Raw genomic sequence first — 20239 nt, forward strand, 5'->3', positions numbered from 1 at the left:
CCCTGCAACTAGGCCATCTGTGTCTTCAGGCTCACACTCAAGTAACTGAAATGAGACTGGCCAGCTTATCCACCCAGCCCCACACAGCTAGGCTCTAGGAAGGGAAGGGAAAGGATAGGGAGAGAGAGGGAAAGAAAATAAGGAAAAGACAAGAGAAAGAAAAATTAAATTCAAGGGGCTCTACATTTAAATTGAGAAATATGTTTATATATCTAAATAATTTAAAGCCCAGTCAGTTGATTAGCCTGGATGTAGCTGAAGAATTATATGACAGGAGAACTGGATAATGTTTATAGCTCCAATCCTGCGATGTGGCTTTAGTGAGCATTCCCCTCTTGAAGTTATGAAATTGCTGATGTAACTGTCATATGTCGGATTAGCTGGATCCTATCATGGTGACAAACACAAACCTTTTCCCTCTCCTGTCTCCTCCTGATTCCTGTTAGAGTCAACAACTCTAATAACCCACCATGGCAATCTTCTCTCCCTAATCAGTATCACAAGCCCCTCTGCTTTTGCTGACTTCTGGGCACTTCTGGAGGTGGTGGTGGTTTTTAGCTGGTTCTCAAGTATAAGAAATACAGCTCTTACTTTGGGTTAAGGAATTGGGCTGTGGTGGTCCCAAGCCTCAAACTGGAAACATTCTTTCTTTTCTCCTTCCAGTAGATGCTGCTTCTTCAGCACTTTGGGGGTAGCCTTCCTAGGGAGATTCAGGTGACTTCTCTGGTGGCCTCCTCCACTTGTGAGACTCCCTCAGGAGTCTCGGCATTGCAGAGGGTTCAAATATCTTGGAGCGGAGTGCTGCTTCCAAGTGAGACCCCAGGCTCCACCCTATACAGTCTCCACAACCCTGTCCCTGATCATAGACACCTACCTCTTTCTCTCCTACGTTCCTCGACCTTCATGGGTCCCCTATATTAAGCGGCTGCAACCAAGCAAGTAATCTCTATTATATGGGGCCAGGGGGAGGGCATTGAAGGAAGCTCTCAGCCTTTATCTCTTTCATGGGGTAGGAGTTGCAAAGGAAGATATTAACAGTAGTCAGTCTTGTCTTTTTCTTTTAATTCTCTCTACTGCAGCAGATATGTATAGTGTGTGTGTGTGTGAGTGTGTGTGTGTGTGTGTGTGTGTGTGTGTGTTTAATATATTTCACATGATTATAATACAAGGCTTGAGAGATGACGTGGAAAGCATTCTCTTGCAAAGTCCTACTCGGAAGACAGGCCACTATCCAGCCAATAATCAAAGAAAGAAAGAAAAAAAAGCCATAGAAAGCCAAAGGGGAAAATCATAGAACCCACAAAATATTAAAACTTCCTGGCCAATTGGCCAAGGTCCATGAGCTAGGAGTTCCTGGACAGTCTGGCACTGATTATAAGATGGGACAAAGAGCATCTGGCCTGCTTTGTACAGAGGGCACTGAGGGGATCTTGTGATGTAGTTGAGCGTGGGAAGTGTGGGAAAACCCAGGCTGTCCTGCTCACTGGCACTGCTTCCCCAGAGCTGGGAGTCCACTCTGTTACCACTGATTACAGTTGATTCTTTTTCTCCACCCAGCCGTCTGTCCCCCAGCAGTTCACCCAGTACTTTAGGGCTACATCAGAGAGGCACACAGTTCCACTGTTTCCGGTCTCAGAGCACGGGGACATTCTGCAGGGTATGGCTCAGGCTTCGCATGATGTGGCTGGCTCCTTCCAGTCCCAGAGCCTGGAAATGGGCAAGGGGGACCTAGGACACAAGGCTCTGGACCCGGTGTTCAGGCCCACTACTTGCCATCCGCAGTTTACCTGTCTGGTCCATCAGGCTCCAGGATACAGGGGTCCCCTCCTGCCCCAGCAGGCAGAAGGTGGGGGACGGCCCAGAATCATCACTCAACGGATCTCTGGCTCCTCTCATTGCCACCAAAATGCCAGGATTTATTCACCAAACAAGTGTGAGTATATCCAGGGAGGAGAGTTGAAACATCTCTTGGTTTTCCTGGGAACAAGGGGAAAGAACAGCCCATAATATCACACATACTGTGAAATGTTATATTTGTCCCCCCCCCCCCCCGATTGTCCTAAGAGGCAAATAGGAACATGTCCTCAGGGTCTGTGCTCTGCAGCCAGAGTGGCTGGGTTCATAATCTGACTGCTTGTGTGGTTTTGGGCAGATGACTCCTTCTCTCTCCTCCTCTGCTTCCTCATCTTATAGACAGGCATACCTCCTTTACAGGATCACTGGGAAGCTGAAAGCCAATGGATGTGGGTGCTTAGAACCAGTCATGGCAGGTTAGTAAGCATCCCACAGAAATTAGCTGCAGTAAGCCTCAAGCTAGACAGGACAGACATTCTTATCCTCATTTCACACAGAAGGAAAAATGTTTTATAAACAATTAGAGAAGTGCCCCCAATGCACACACTAGCAAGCCGTCCAACCAGAGCTGTGTCTGTTGGTGTCAGAGGCTCCTTGGCCACTGTGGAGAGCTCAAGTCCAGGGAGAGGCAGTGAGGGGCAGTGCGGGCAGAGGCCCCCTTACAGGACACTGAAGTCTGAAGTCTGCTGGAGAAGGGCTTCGGGAAGTTTCTGGAAGGAGCCCACAGTGTGGAAACAGGAGATGTAGACGTGAGCCTCAGTTATGCCCTTAACCACCTGCATGAGCTAGATAAGCTGTTCCATCAACTGGACCTGTCTTCCATCAGGGAAATGGTTATAATGTCTCCTGTCCTGTCTGTCTTTCAGTGTAGACAAATGGATCCAGGGAGACTCTAGAGGTAGAGGTGCTTCCTAGGTTGTCATGGGCTACAGCATGGGTAAAGCTCTTCCATGCGTACTAACACACAGAGCCATGGGAGTGGGCGTCTCCAGATCAAATCTCCACATCAGTTCCTAATTCTGTTCAGTGGTAGACTGGACATCAGTGGGGGGAATATATAATTTGTTTAAATTCTCTTTATTGGAGGGGTGCCTGGGTGGCTCAGTGGGTTAAAGCCTCTGCCTTCGGCTCAGGTCATGATCCCAGGGTCCTGGGATCGAGCCCCACATCAGGCTCTCTGCTTGGCGGTGAGCCTGCTTCCCTTCCCCTCTCTCTGCCTGCCTCTCTGCCTACTTGTGATCTCTGTCTGTCAAATAAATAAATAAAATCTTAAAAAAATAAAAATAATAAATTCTCTTTATTGGAAATCTTTTGTTCTGTGATGTGAATTCATTAAACATGTACTCGGTAACCACTTGCTGTGTACCTGGCACTATTCCAGCTGTTGAGGATCTATCAGTGAATAAGACAGAGAAGGTGTCTGCTCTTGTGGGGCTTGTAATACTGTTTGGGGTTAGGGAGTGTAGATTCAAACATCAAATAAGTAAGTTAATTACAGTAGCTAATTTCAAATAATTATAAGTCATATGAGGAAAGTAACACTGCCCTGTGTGGAAAATAACTGGGGGGTGACGTTAGGTCGGGGGGGTTAGCCAGGACTCTCTGGTGAGGTGGGATTTGAGCAGTCCTGAACAACAAAAGAAGTCATGCGTGCAAAGATGAGGTGGGGTCAGGGGGAAAATGTACCCCTGGCCAGAGGGGAGAGCTGATTCCAAGGGCCCAAGCTTGTGATGATCAGGTAGCAGGAAGGAGGCTGGTGGTGTTGGGGGCATTAAGCAAGACAGGAGGTGAGGTCTGAAGAGGCAGGTGGATGCTGGCTCTTACAGGGCTGTTAAGGAGTTTAGCGTGATTGTAAGGTGAGGGGTAAGTACTAGAGTCTTTTAAGCAGGGGAGGTACATGGCTTAATTGACATTAAAAAAAAAAGACTTTATTTATTTGAGAGAGAATGAGTGAGAGAGAACATGAGAGAGGAGAAGGTCAGAGGGAGAAGCAGACTCTGATGCGGGACGAGATCCTGGAAGTCCGGGATCAGGACCTGAGCCAAAGGCAGTCACTCAACCAACTGAGCCATGCAGGTGCCCTTAATTGACATTTTTAAAAAGAAGATTACTCTGGCTCCTTTGCAGAAAATGGTATGGAGGTCAGAACTAAAGCCAGAAGAGGATTTTGGGAGGTATAAGTGGATTGAAAGTTATGTCCACTCAAAAGGACAGATTATCTCCTAGAGGTTTGAAGGGAACATGGGGGTGGCTGATCTTTTGGCTTCAGCCTTCTGGCCTCCAGAATTGTGAAGGAATAAATCTCTCTTGTTTTAAGCCACTCTAGTGTGTATTGATTTTTTGGTGGCAGTCTTTGAACCCTAATATGCAAGCTCCATCCGTAGTGAGAGACAGGATAGTGGAGAGCAATCGCTGTCAAACTCCCAGGTGCCTGGGTTTGCCACCACTGGAGCTAAGTTCTTTGCATCCATCTGGGAAGGGACCAGCTTCTTTGCTCTCTCAGAGATCACACAGAGAACACATTGTGTTTGCTTGAGCTTGCCTAGTTTGACAGCTGCAACGTTTTCTCTCACCTCATTCAGGGTGGACTGTGAACCTACACAGGGAAAAGGAGAAATCATAGGAGATGAACCTGTTTATTTCAGTGTCAGAGAAAAGCTGCCAAGGATCTGGTATGCTTGTGGGTTTAACATCAAACCATGTGTTTGGTCATGACGTGGCCTCTGTAGGGCAATGCTAAATCACTCCATTTTTAAAAATTTAAAATTGGGATAACACTACAATTCATGAACGTATCACAGTACAGCTGTGGCTGTCCCAGGGCATGAGGTGTAAACATAATAATCAAACTTTATTGAGGGGCGCCTGGGTGGCTCAGTGGGTTAAAGCCTCTGCCTTCGGCTCAGGTCATGATCCCAGGGTCTTGGGATCGAGCCCCACATCGGGCTCTCTGCTCCGCGGGGGGCCTGCTTCCTTCTCTCTCTCTCTCTGCCTGCCTCTCTGCATACTTGTGATCTCTGTCAAATAAATAAATAAAATCTTTAAAAAAAAAAGAAAAAAAAAGTCTTCCATTAAAAAAAAAAAACTTTATTGAAGTTTGGACTTCAAAGTCTACAGTGGACTCAGTTTGTTCCTTCTTCACTGTCCTGATTTTCCCTGTTGGACTGAGTCTGGGCTCGACCACAAAACTTGCTTTGGCCAGTGGAACAATAAAAACATTTCCCAGGGAGAAGCTTGAAAAATGGTTGCACGAAGGCCTTCACTTTCTGCCCTTGAAGCTCTGTGACTTCTATATGCTGCCCAATACACTTCCTTCAGCCCAATCAGCAGCCAGACCAGACAAAGCCAGCATCACCAGCCAGATGTGGAATTAGGACTAACCTGGTCTTCCCGGCTCAGAGATGCCCCAAGCTGGCTGCAGCCACATGGGTGAATCTAGAAGAGACAAGCAGAAGAAGACAAGCAGTTGGGTCCAGTACAATCTGCTGACCCACAAAATTGAGAACTAAAAATTAATGTTTTAAGGCACTATGTGGGCATGGTTTGAAAACCTAACTGGTAAAAAGGCACAGTGCTAAGCACTTCTCATTCAAGATCTCATTTAATCTTTAAATAGTTCTATATTACCATAATCCTCATTTTAAAAAAAGCCTTATCTATAGAGTGATTGTTTCTTACCCTAGATCACACAGCTAGATCCCAGCAAAGTCACAATCTTAGGTAGTTTGACTCCAAAGAGCATATTCTTAACCACTGAATTCCTCCTTTATAAATGTGACAGAATGAAAAAATTGAAATGAGACAGAGGGAAACTCTTCTACTCATGCTGTCTGTTAGTTCCTGGAGAATAAGTCACAAGTCTTCAGCTATTAAAAAAAATTATATTGCTCGTGATTTCCTATAAGAACCCTACAATGCAGTCTTCAAGTTTTGGTTCAGTGGAGGTGGTGGCAGCTGAGATAAATATTGGACATAGACTTGGAGTAGAGATAGAAGGGATGTAGGGCTGCTGCTGAAACGTGACCCTGTAGTTGTAAACACAGAACAAATCAGCAGCCAGCACACATCCAGTCCCTGTACTTTGAATCTACAAATGTGTCCAGTTGATGACTTCTGGTGAGCCTAGGAATTCCTGGTATTTCTTGGAGTGTCTTTGGTAAGTAGTGGTGTAGTGATCAAGGTTATCTGAGATCTCCTGTTTAGGTTGGGAAAAGTAAAATGAACCAAAATGTTTGTACTTAGTGATTTGCTGTACTAGTTTTCAGGATTTCATTATACTGTGATGTTTTTAAATACTAAGCTATTAGTATTTTGTGTTGGCATATTGAGTTTATTTAGGAATTATTTATATTGTAGGGTCAAGGACTCCCTTATTTAATTAATAACAAAAAATGTTTGAACAAAAGTATTCCTAACTCAGCTATTGCTTTAAAATTTCAAACAAACAAAAATGACCATATTTCTTTATCTCCCTAAAACTTATTGAGAAGCTTGAGAAGTGACTATGCACTGCCTTTTCTTTCTACTCTTGAGAACACTGTGACTTCTACATTGCTCAATCTGCTTCCATCAGCAGTTAACAAAAAAACAGTCCAAATAAAGCTAGTGTCAGCAGCCAGACTTGAGGCTGTGACCAACCCAATCCAGCCAGCTTATGGAAAATGATAATTAACAAGCACAATCTTTGACCAAAAGAGCATATCTTGCTTTAGGGCAAAGATTTTAAAAATATGTAGGCTTAAAGACATGTCTTTATTAAAATTGATACAGATAATAGGATTACAAAGTCTATCTCTAAATGATGTAACCCAGAAAAGGGTGATGAACTAAATATGCTTTCTTCTTTAAAAAGAAATCATACCATTGTTAAACATACTGTAATTTCATGAAACTAACATACTCATTCAAATATATCTGGCAAAATTTTCAAAAACGGATATGGGATTATTGAAGAAAAGAGGAAGATATTACTTTAAGCAGTACAGAATCCGAAAGCTATTTTCCCCTATGATATCTGGAAAGTATTAAACAAAAATACATTTCCTATTCAGCAAGGATACTACTGATCAAACTTTATTTTTAAACGTGATGTCACCAAAGTGGCAGTGTAGGAGAACCCAGCCTCTGTCCCACCACAAAGATCTACAATTAGACATCTACCCATGAACAAAAATAACTCTGGGAGAGTTATGAAGTCCACTTGAGGACCTTCAGCAGCACGGTGGAATAAAAACCCAAGACCAACTGTACAAAAAGAGGAAGAAGACAGATTCTTCAGAGTCCATAGTCTCTCATGGACTCTGAAGAAGAACAGAGGGGTTTGAAGTGGCGGAGGGTGGGAGGTTGGGGTACCAGGTGGTGGGTATTATAGAGGGCACAGATTGCATGGAGCACTGGGTGTGGTGAAAAAAATAATGAATACTGTTTTTCTGAAAGTAAATAAATTAATTTAATTAAAAAAAAAAAAAGAAGACAGATTCTTTTTGCCTGCATTATCCATCGCCCCAGGCTGGCATTGCTCAATGCCAAGAGGAAACTCCCTAGCTTTCTCTACCCTGCAACCAGGAAAGAAATATCAGGGTGAATAACCAGCTTCCCCGGACTTTGGAGGCACTACATGAAGATCCCACTTCTGTTTCATCTCACCTAGACTGGCAAAAACCAAGATGTTTAGAGATAGCTAGGAACAAGAAAGAAATGAAGAAACTACTAGTATCAGCCATGTAGTGGGAGTGAACCATGGTTCAACATGATCTGCTCTGCAGACAAACCAGCAGCTTTTTCCACTAAAGAAACCAATGACCAGCACAGCCACTGTGGACCTTCTGTCGATTTCACCATCTTTTGCTCCATAAGTATTCATATTCTCTGATGCCAGCCACCTGAATCCCTCCTAACTCCCTCCTCTACTGGCCACTGCTGGAGCCAGGGAACTTCACCATTAGTCATCCCAGGGCTCTGTGGCTGCATGACTATAACACATCAGCCTAGACCACTGCAGCTGACACCCATCACCCAGCATTTGCCCAATTGTCACTGCCTTCTGCTGCCATTTGAATGCTGAGACAGAGACTGTGCAGCCTTGAGAGAGTACACCAAATAATTAGGTTCCCTACAACTGTTTGTATGCCTAGATCAGACTGTTTCCTGTCACGGGCCTGCAATACTGCAATCATCTGCACCTGGCTTCTCTAGCTATACACCTGCATGCCCCCAATCTGACCCTCATCACCAACCTCCACTGCTGTGCACCTGTGGCCAAGACTCAGCAACCATGGTAGTACATGCCAACAGCCACGGCCCCCACTGCTGCCAGTGACCTGCATTTGTCCCTGGCCCTAACTGCCTGTCTCCCCCACCACTATGTTATGTATTTGAAATTGTCCCCTGCCACAACAGAGACACCTGCAGTTGGGCCCCACAGATATGTGTGCTCCCAGCACTGGCTCTAGCCTCTGTGGGCCTGAACCTGATCCTGAAGCTACCACTGAGGACCCCATTGGCAAGAGTCAAAGAGGCAGTCCTCTCCATGAACCTGATACCACCACATGCTGCCCGCATGGTGCCCTTAACCACTAGACCTAGGGTCCCAGCATACTCAGCATGCCCCACTCACAGATTAAAGTCTTTCCTACCAAAATCATGGAAGAGGTGACTGTTTCTTCATATGTGAAAGCATTTACATAAGGCTACAGGGATCATGAAAAATTGGGGAAACATGATGCCACTGAAAGAACCCAGTAAACCTCTAGTAACTGGCTCCAAAGAAATGGAGATCCAGGGATTTCCTAACAAAGACTTCAAAGTAATTTATCAAAAGATGCTCAACGAATCAAAACAGAACACAGATAAACAATTTAACAGTATCAGGAGAGTACAAGAACAAAATAAGAAGGTCAACAAAGATAGAAAACAAAAAAGAACCAAATGGAAATTTTGGAGGTGAAGAGTACAATGGCTGCATTGAAGGATTTGATAGGGCACTTCAACAGCAGACTAAATCAGGCAGAAGAAAGAATAAGTGAGCTCAAAGTCAGATCAGTTGAAACTGATCAAAACAACACAAATAAAAAGAATGAAAAAGAGTGAAGAAAGCCTACATGATCTATGGGATACTACTAAAAGAACCCATTTGTGAATTTGGGGAGTTCTAGAGTAGAAGAGAGGGAAAAGCACAAAAAGCTATTTAAAGAAATAATGGCAAGAATTCCCCAAATCTGAGGAGAAATTTGGATACCCAAGTTTATGAAGCTCATAAGTCACATAACAAAATGAACTTAAAGAGCACCACTCTAAGAAACATTATAATAAAACTGTCAAAAGGCAAAGAGAGAATCTTATAAAAGAAACAGGACAAAACCAGTTTGTAATCTATAAGGGAGCCTCCATAAGAATACTAGCAGATTTCTCAGCAGAAAACTTGCAGACCAGAGGGAATGGAATGATATATTCAAAATGCTGAAAGAAACTGCCAACCAAAAATACTTTACCCAGAAAAGTTTTTTTAGAAATGGTGCATGATAAAGACTTTCCCAACAAACAAAAGCTGATGGAGTTCATTACCCCCTAGACCTGCCTTAAAAGGAAATGCTGAAAGGCAGGGCACGTGGATGGTTCATTCGGTAGAGCATGGAACTCTTGATCTCAGCATTGTGAGTTTGAACCCCACATTGGGTGTAGAGAGGACTTAAAAATAAATTCATTTGGGACATCTGGGTGGCTCAGTTGGTTAAGCAGCTGCCTTTGGCTCAGGTCATGATCCCAGTGTCCTGGGATTGAGTCCCACATCAGGCTCCTTGCGCAGGGAGCCTGCTTCTCCCTCTCCCTCTGTCTGCCACTCTGCCTGCCTGTGTGCTCTCTCTCTCTCTCTCTGACAAATAAATAAATTTAAAAAAATACAATAAAACAAAAATAAAAAATAAAATATTTTTTAAAATGCTGAAAGATCTTTAAACTGAGATGGAACAATGCTAATTAGTAACATGAAACATGAAAAAATACAACACATTGGTAAATGTAATCATATAAGTATTCATTCTTTTTTTTTTTTTAAGATGATAGGGATTTTTTTTTTAAGATTTTATTTACTTATTTATTTGACATAGAGAGATCATAAGTAGGCAGAGAGGCAGGCAGAGAGAGAGGAGGAAGCAGGCTTCCTGCCTAGCAGAGAGCCCGATGTGGGGCTCGATCCCAGGACCCCGAGACCATGACCTGAGCTGAAGGCAGAGGCTTTAACCCACTGAGCCACCCAGGCGCCCCATCATATAAGTATTCAGATTCAGAACACTAATACTGTAATATGGTGGTGATTAAGCACTTTAAATATAAAGGTTAAAGGACAAAACCATTACAAATAGGTATAAGTACAAATTTGTTAATGGATACCTGATATAAAAATGTAACTTATGACAATGAAAACAGAAAAGAAAAGGAACTAAAAGGGGAGGTTTAGTAGGTGATCAAAGTTAAGTTGTTATCAGAGTAAAACAGATCATTATATCTGTATTTTATGTAAGCCCCATGACAACGAAAAGCAAAAACCTACAGTACATTTAGAATAGGTAAGAGAAGGGAATCAAAGCTTACTACTACAGAAAACCACCAGTTTTACAGAGGAAGGCAACAAGAGAGGAAAAAGAGAACAAGGGAATTATGAAGAGCAGAACACGATGAGATGGCATTAGTGAGTTCTTACCCGTTGTTAATTCTTCCAAATGTAAATGGATTGATTCTCCAATCAAAAGACATAGAGTGGCTGGATAGATAAAAAAAATCAAGACCAACTATATGTTACCTACAAGAGACTCACTTCATCCTTAAGGAAACACTTCTACTCAAAGTGAAGGAACAAAAAAGATATGCAAATGGAAATCAGAAGAGAGCAGGGGTAGCTGTATTTAGACAAAATAGACTTTAGCCCAAAATGGTTACAAGGGACAAAGAGGTCTTATATAATGATAAAAGGGTTAATTCATCAAGAAGATAGAATAATACTCATTTGTTTCTTAAATTCCACATATGAGTGAAATCATATGGTATTTGTCTTTCCCTGACTGACTTATTTCAGTTATCATCATACTCTCTAGCTCCATCCACAACATTGCATATGACAAGGTTTCATTCTTTTTTTAATAACTGAGTAATATTCCACAGCATACGTATACCACTTTTTTATCCATTCATTAGTTGGTGGACACTTGGGTTGTTTCTATAATTTGGCTATTGTAGATATTGCTGTTATAAATATTGGGGTACATGTATCCCTTTGAATTAGTATTTTTGTTTTCTTTGGGTAAACACCTTGTAGTGCAATTGCTGAATCATAGGGTAGTTCTATTTTTAACTTTCTGAGGAACCTTCATACTGTTTTCCAGAATAGCTGCACCAGTTTGCTTTCCCATCAACAGTATAAGAGAGTTTCCCTTTCTCCACACCCTCTCCAACACCGATTGTTTCTTATGTTGTTGATTTAAGCCATTCTGACAGATGTGAGGTAACATCTCATTGTAGTTTTGATTTATATTTCCCTGATATCACTGATAATCAGTGATACTGAGCATCTTTTTTAAAAATTTCTTTTCAGCGTAACAGAATTCATTGTTTTTGCACCACACCCAGTGCTCCATATAATGCGTGCCCTCCATACTACCCACCACCTGGCTCCCCCACCCTCCCACCCCCCGTCCCTTCAAGATATTAAGCATCTTTTGATGTGTCTGTTGGCCATCTAGATTTATTTGGAAAATATTTATTCATGTAATATTTATTCAAATATTATTCATGTCTTCCTATGATTTTTCAACAAAATATTAGCAAACCAAATCCAAGAACCCATTAAAAGGAATGTATACAATGATCAAATGAGATTTACTCCTGCAATGCAAGGGTGATTCAATATATGCAAATAAATGTGATATGCTCTGTTAAAAAAGGAAAGGTAAAAATTATATGATTATATATGAGTATATGAGTATACCTCATTATAATAATGGCCATATATGGGACGCCTGGGTGGCTCAGTTGGTTAAGCAGCTGCCTTCGGCTCAGGTCATGATCCCAGCGTCCTGGGATCGAGTCCCACATCAGGCTCCTTGCTCCGCAGGGAGCCTGCTTCTCCCTCTGACTCTGCCTTCCACTCTGTCTGCCTGTGCTCGCTCTCGCTTGCTCTCTCTCTGACAAATAAATAAAATCTTAAAAGAAAAATAATGGCCATATATGATGAATCCACAATTAATATAGTCAATGATGAAAGCTTCAAAGCTTTGCCTCTAAGGTCAGGAAGGAGACAAGGTATTATCTGGTATTAGAAGTCCTAACTAGAGGAGTCAGACAAGAAGAAGAAATAGGAGATGTAAAATTGTCGTTGTTTGCAGATAAAACAATCTTTATATGGAAAATACTAAAAATGACCAAAACCTGGTAGAACTAATGAATGACTACAGTAAAGTGGCAGGATACAAAATCAACATACAAAAATCAATGGTATATCTATACATTAACAATGAACTAACTAAAAAAATATAAAATAAATTTCATTCATAGTAGCATCAAAAATAATTAAATACTTAGGAATAAATTTAACGAAGGTGATGAAAGATCTATATACTGAAAACGACATCTTTCTTTGATGATGGAAATTAAAAATGCAACCATGTCATTTTACTCCTTAATTTTCTTTAATTTACTCTGTTTTTTCAGGCCTTATGCTTTGCAGTTGCTATTTTCTCTGCTTTGAATTTCATCCTACCTTACCACCATGTAAAAAAAATCTTATTTCAGCATACAGCTTTGGTAAAATTTCCACTAGGACCATCTCTGAACATCTCCCTGAAACCTCCACCACATATAGTTTTTTTCTGCCTTATTTTATTGACCTTGTTAATGACAGTAGGTTTCAATAACGTGCAGCATCTCAATGGGAAGGCAGTATCACAATGAGAAGTTGTGAGTTAGTGTGAATGAGTTGGTATGGTTTACAAAAATACTAATTTAAAGGGATACATGTACCCTGATGTTTATAACAGTATTATCTACAATAGCCAAATTATGGAAACAGCCCAAATGTCTATCAACTTGAATGGATAAAGAAGATGTGGTGTGTGTGTGTATGTAAATATAAATATATATATTTATATACATATAAATATATATGTATATTTATATATTTATATACATACATATATATGTATATAAAAGTTGGCATTTTTAAAAGTAGGAAATAGATTTTTCCCTTAGGTTAGGAGTTAAAAATTATTATTGCTTTATTACAATTTGGAAGTATAGCCTGCTACATTAATTATAGCCTAGTATATTAATTTTCCTCTAATGTATTTAAAAAAAGATCAGCTTCTTACCTAAGCAATCAACATAATCTTAAGTTAGCACATCCTTCCATTGGTTGACTCTATTCCCACAAAACAGATGCAAGAAATGACAAAGTGTGTCTGGTCTTTAGCATTAGCAGGATGGTGTTGGGGGCCTGTTTTGAAATCAAAACAATGAATGAATATGGAAGTGTACTGCATATAGTTTTAATTAAGTTTCTACCTGTGCTGTTTATCTCATTCATTCTTTGGTTTCTGCAAATTTCATGCCATGTTGTAATTAGTCTGTGGACTTTCCTATGTTCTCTTCTAAGCTGTGGATTTTTTGGGGACAAGGACTTGTTCACTATCACTGTGATTCATTTCTGTATCCCTAGAGTCCATCACATTGTTAGGGACATGGTAGGCACATAGAAAATACGAACACAGAAGCATATTCATTTCACATCTGGCACCTGACCTGCTCCTGAGGGTGTTAAAATCAGGTATTTTGTCCAGTAGGGCCTTTAGCTTGAATGGATTTCCCTGGTTGTGTGAAAGATGGTCCCATAAACCTGCAGCATTCCAAGAAAGGGAGAGAGTCAGCTTTTTAGAAAGGAATGCGAAAGAGCTATGTTTGATAAGGACAAGGATTACTTCCAGGAAATAGTGAAGTTTTATGATTAGAAGGTACCTGATGAGCATTTATGCCAAATAGTTTTTAGGTTTTAATTTTTGCCTCAATAAATATATCTTTTAAAGATTTTTTTTTTAAATTTTGGAGAGAGAGAGAGAGCAAGCAGGGGGAGGAACAGGCAGAGGAACAAGCATACTCCACATTGAGTGCAGAGCCTGACATGGGGCTCAGTCTCACAACCCTGAGATTGTGACCTGAGCTGATCAAGAGTCAGAAGCTTAACTGACTGAGCCACCCAGGGCTCCCAATAAATATATCTTTTAAAAAATATTTGTATGGTAAAATTGTCAGAATTATAATTTATGAATAGAAATCATGAATTCTCCCATTGTAAAACTTAATAAGATCGAAATTTAATAGATTTCCTTCTATTCATGTACAAACACAATACATTTTACAAAAATGAAAATTTTCAGATGTATTTGATTTTGATATGTTGCCCTCTCATCAAATAAATACATTTTAGCCATATTTCTTTTAAAAAATGATTCTTAATGACTGCATAGCATTCTAGAATGTGGATGAACCAACATTCATTTTTTTTAAACTTTTATTCATTCACATGAAGTAGCAAAGATAATACAAAGAGGCCCTATCCAGTCTCACCCAATATTCCCCAATAGTAAATCTTAAGTCACTGTAGTACAATGTCAGAACTAGCGAAATTGACATTGTCACAATGTGTGCATATGGCATTTTATCCAGTAGATTCATATAAACACCACCACAATCAAGATACAGGATACCACCACCCCTAGTGCTACCCCTTTATAGTCAAACCCACTCTCACCTCTCTCAACATCGATGTCCCATTACCGTCCTTCAATTATAGTAAGATTCTATATATTATATAATATTAAGTATTCCTTCTACATACATTGATAATCACATTGGTCAGTGTTACAATTTTTATATCAAGAGTTAAATATAATATAGAAAACTCAAGAAGAAGAGTCTTTTGTATTTATCCTCATTTATAATTTCCATTCTATTCTTCTTATGTTCCAAAATGTCTTCTTTTGTTGTTTCCTTTCTGTTTAGAAAATTTCTTTAAACTATTCTTTTAGGATAGGTCTGCTGGAAACAAATTCTCTTAGTTTTCCGTTATCAGAGAGTGTCTTGATTTCCTCTTTATTCTTGATGGATATTTTTGCTGGGTATAGAATTCTGGGTTGACAGTTTTTTTTTTAGCCCTTGAAATACCTACAACATATTCTTTTAGCCTCCATGTTTTCTGATGACACATCTGCTGCCATTCAAATTGGTTTTTCCCCCAGTAAATAAGGTATCGTTTTCCTCTTGCTGCTTTCAGGATTTTTTCTTTTGTCTTTAGTTTTCAGAAGTTTGATTATATGTGTTGGCATGTATTTCTTTGGGCTTATCATGTTGGGATTACACTAAGCTTCTTGAATCTGTAAGGTCATGCATTTTGGTAAATTTGGGGAATTTTCAGCCATTACTTTTTCAAATATTTTTTCAGTTCCGCTCTGTGTCCTCTGTTTTTTGGGCTATAATAATTCAAGTGCTAGACCTTTCAATATAGTCCAGTAGGTCTCTGAAACTCTCTTTTCTTTACTCCCCAGTTTTTTATTTGTTGCAAGGGCTTTTGTAATTTTCCACTGAAACATTTTATGAGGGATGCTTTAAAATCCTTGTCAGTTTATTCTAAAATCTGTGTATTCTACTGTTAGTATCTGCTGATTTTTCATTTTTCAGTCAAGTTGCATTTTTTTCCTGGTTTTTAATGATAAGTCATTTTTAATCCTGGACATATTGCACAGTATGTTATGAGACTCTGGATATTATTTAAATTTTCCATTTTGGTTGGCTTTCTCTGACACTGTTCTGACAAAGGAAGGAGTAGGAAGAGGAGGGATCTCCTTACTGTAAGCTGGAGATAGAAGCCCAGGTTTCCCATTCAACCTTCAGTGAGATCAGATAGACTCTACCTGTTATTATGGTAATGGGAGTTCCAGTTCCCACCAGACCTCCACTGATACCCTGGCTTAGAGGGACTGGGTACAGTTTCACTGCTTGTTTCCTTAAGAATGACCCATTTTCAACTTAAGGACTCAGGAAGTTTATCCCTCAAGGATTTTTCTAGCATCTGCAGCATCTGTGACCCCTGCAGGAGGATGTTGATAGGTACCTTCGTTTGGAGGGAAGACCAAGAAATAGCCAGGAATGGGAGATTATGAATCAATAGGAACTAGAACCATATATCTTTACCTGAACCATAGAAGGTAGATGAGATAAATCTTCTCACCACTAAAATAACTGCCTTTGGAGAGGGAAAGAAAGAAAGGATAATTACTCTAGATTTTTAGACTTACTGCGATAGATGGAAGTTTGGGGGGGGCACCATGAAAACTCTGAGAGAATGACCTTATAGAAGATGCCAGGAACACAGGAGAATAACAGGTTCTATGCTAATGAGCAAGCTCAGGACCTTCTTCAGTGCTCTTTACTATTGTCCCTCTCATTTAAGTCCTCACTACCTCCAAGAGAAACTAACTTAGGAGAGGAAGAAACAGTTTGAGTCAGATAGGATTTTATTTATTTTAGGCTAGATTGTTTTAACTCATCTTTGGTGTTAATCCAGTGTGTTTTCAATGGCACAGATTTCCACCAGTTGGTCAAAGAAAATCCAAGGCTATTTTATTACACCTAACTCTGTGGGCTAAAGTACATAAACTAGTGTGATGTTGCTATACAGCTTGACATGTGTTATTTGTTATGGTAGATAGTTGGAAGCACAGTAATAGATGACCATGTTGGGCTATCCAGTTCCAGTTCTCATCAGCTAGCAGGTATAATTCCAGGTGTACTTGACATTTTCAGACTCTTTGAAAGGACGCATAGTCTACTGAGGGAGTTGGGGAGAGATACACTGGTGTGGCCTAAGATTCCTACAGTCCTGGCTTCGCATAAAAGAATGTGATTCCCTCAGAGGATAAGAAGGTAAGAGACTTTCATGAGGTATGTTTAAATTTGCTAATGCTGTGGGTTTTGCAAATAGTTTCTGATCCTCAGGACTATTTATATGTCCATCTTTACAGCACAAGGACATTTCCTTCTTCTATATATTGTATGAAAAGAGTATAATTATTGGTAAGATTAATGTAGCAGTATGCTACCATCTTTACTTCTTTCTATGTCCAAGGATTTTTGAACCTTGCATCACTTTGTTAGGATACCTCAAGGTTTCAAATGTTTGAGCCTCTTTGGTGAGTGCCTGGGTGACTCAGTCAGTTAAGCATCCCACTCTTAGTTTCAGCTCAGGTTGTGATCTCATGGGTTGTGGGATCAAGTCCCATGTTGGATGCTGTACTCAATGGGAAGTCTGCTTGCAGATTCTCTCCCTCTGCCATTACCCCCTACTCACTCGCTCTCTCAAATAAATAAATCTTTTTTTTTTTTTAAAGCAAATGTTTGAGGTTTGGGGATCAGATTTGCAGTATTACTACCAAGGAAATACCTCTGAAAGCTCATAAAAAAACTAGTATGACCAAGTGTTGGAGTGATTCTTGTGGTAAGATTGAGTGATAATATTTGATAATTTTTACCAAATTGGTTAATTCCTGTTGACAAAACTTTAGAAAAGTATTTTTCCTGGAGACATTCCATGAATGTTTATCAATAGTATCATTCTAATCTTCCTAAAGCTAGTTGTTGACCAGACTATCATTGTTCACAATTAAATTCAAAATCATTGGTTGAATATATGTCCATTATTTGTGGGTTTTTTCCCCCAGGAGCTGCCATGTGTAGAAATTCTTTAAGTTGACTGCATTAGCAGTAGCTTGAAAGAAATAAATTATAGAGTTAAGATGGAATTGTCCTTAGAGCCTAAAGAAGTTGGGTGTCTGGGTGGCTCAATGGGTTAAGTGTCGGACTCTTGATTTCAGCTCAGGTCTTGATCTTGAGCCCTACACTGGGCTCCGCACTGGGCTGGAGCCTACTTAAGATTATGATGAGTGAAATGAGTCAAACAGAGAAAGTCAATTATCACATGGTTTCACTTATTTGTGGAGCATAAGGAATAGAATGGAGGGCATCAAGAGAAGGGAAAAATGAAGGGGGAGAAATCAGATTGGGAGAGGAACCAGGAGAGACTATGGAATCAGGAAAAACTTCCAAAACTGAAGGTTTTGGAAAGAGAGGGGTGGGGGGATGGGTGAGCTTGGTGATGGGTATTAAGGAGGGCATGTGTCGTAATGAGCACTGGGTGTTCTATGCAAACAGTTAAACACTACATCAAAAACTTATGATGTACTGTATGGTGATTAACATAACACAATAAAAAAAAATGAAGATTCTCTCTCTCCCTCTGACCCTCTCCTCCTGTATCCTCTCTCTGTCTCTCAAAACAGAACAAAAAAAAACAAAAAAACGTAAAGAAGTTAATTAGCAGTTAAGGGGAATATTTTACAGAAAATCAGAATTATATAACATTAAACTGGAAAAAAGATAATACAATAAAAAAATCAAAACAAGAAAGGACATAAACATGTGAAGGAAAATGGGACTATTAGTAGAATCTTTTTTCTGTGGTCTTTAGTGGAAGCAGAGAATTTTATCTGAATTTCTGGTTTTGTTTTTATTTGACTAGTTTTCAGGCAGTCATCTTCTATGTACTATCTGCTTTCAGAGGTTCCCTGGAAAAACTGTGTTTTATAACTTTTACTGGGTTAATTCTTCCAGTTCTTACCATCTAGGGATAAGTCTTTGTGTAAGCTTACAACTATATTGGTTATCAGGAAAACTCACCAGAGTCTTTTCCAGTGAGGACCTAGGGCAGTCTTTTTTAGATTTCTTATTCCAGAATCACCTGCTTTTCTTTTCTTTTCTTTTTTTTTTTTAATTGAACAGAGTTGACACACCATGTTACATTAGTTTCAGGTGTACAAGATAGTGATTCAACATCTGTATACCTTATGCTATGCTTCCACAAGTGTATCTACAATCAGTCATCATTCAATACCATGACAATATCATTGACATATTTCCTATGCTGTACCTTTTATTCCCATGGCTGACTCGTTCCATATCAGAAGCCTGACTACAGAAGATCCCGCAGGTCAGATTTCCAACAGCCCAGGTAAATGGTCATGCTGGGGAACTCTTAGCACCCAGGTCTGTGTTTTTCCATGGAACAACATATAATAGCTGAAGGTACTCTTTTCCTTTATTTAAAAAAAATTGTTCTGTAATGGGCAGGTTTTATGGGGAAGTAGGAAAAGTGTAGTTTGGTGCCTGCTTATTGTCTGTCTAATGACAATGTTTTTAGAAACTTTAGGAATTTATTTATTTTTATTATATTATGTTAGTCCCATACAGTACATCATTAATTTTTGATGTAATGTTCCATGGTTCATTATTTGCACATAACACCTAGTGCTCATTGCAACATGTGCCCTCCTTAATAATGAACTAATATTATCAATTAGAATGTAAATCTACATTATATCAACAAAAGTAAAACAATATACCTAAGTAGTGTGCATTATGAATTTTCATCTGTGGCTTTAGGACATAATATGTTCTATTATTTCTCTAATCCTGTGGGTCTCAAAGCCTGGTTCGTGGACTAGCAGCAGCAGGATCACATGGAAACTTGTCAGAAATTTAAATCCTGGGACTCTACCCCAAATCTACTGAATCAGCAATCTAGGAGTTAGGCTCAACAGTCTGTGTTTTAACAGGCCTGACAGTTAAATCACAGTCTGTGATTCTGATGCAGGCTCAAGGATGAGAGTCCCTTCTCTAGACCAGTGGCTCTCCATCACAGGTGACTTTGCATGCAGCGCACACTTGTCAATATCTGGAGACATTTTTAGTTGTCAGAGTTGGGATGGAGGTTGCTACTGGCCTCAGTGGGTAGAGGCCAGGGGTCCTGCTACGCATTCTACAAATGTATAGGACAGTCCCTATGCCACAACAGAGAATTGTCCAGCCTAAAATGTCCACTGTGTCAAGGTCGAGAAACACTGACTGGCCAAGAAATTAACCTCAATTTCTGTGTGTGTGGGTGGGTAGGACATTCCATCCCCAGTTCCATAGCCTAATGCCAGGCTTAGGTGGATCAGAAGGAAACAGGTTCTTAGTCCAGGTGATTTGCTGGGGCAAAAGAACCCTCCCAGTGTGCCTGTCCCCACCAGGAAGAATAACCCCACCACACTCCCAGCCGGGTTCTCCCGGCAACTTCAGAGAATCCAGGCGTCCTAAAATAACATGCTGAGGGCAATTGGGGCAATACGTAATCATACCCTCTCTGTCATCTTCTGTGTCTTCCCAACAAATCTCCACTCCCTGGTTGTTCTCACTTGCCTCCCTCCATAAACTCACCCATGCTCTCCCCATCACGAACCACTGCACTTCA

General features: G+C 40.2%; 1 pseudogene; it reads right to left on the reverse strand.

Moving 5' to 3' along the window:
* Positions 1-1599: 1599 nt before the first annotated feature.
* On the reverse strand, positions 1600-20220 carry LOC116599966 (annotated as a pseudogene).
* Positions 20221-20239: the final 19 nt, after the last annotated feature.

This window comes from Mustela erminea, chromosome 9 (genome assembly GCF_009829155.1).
Source record: "Mustela erminea isolate mMusErm1 chromosome 9, mMusErm1.Pri, whole genome shotgun sequence".
Taxonomy (NCBI): domain Eukaryota; kingdom Metazoa; phylum Chordata; class Mammalia; order Carnivora; family Mustelidae; genus Mustela; species Mustela erminea.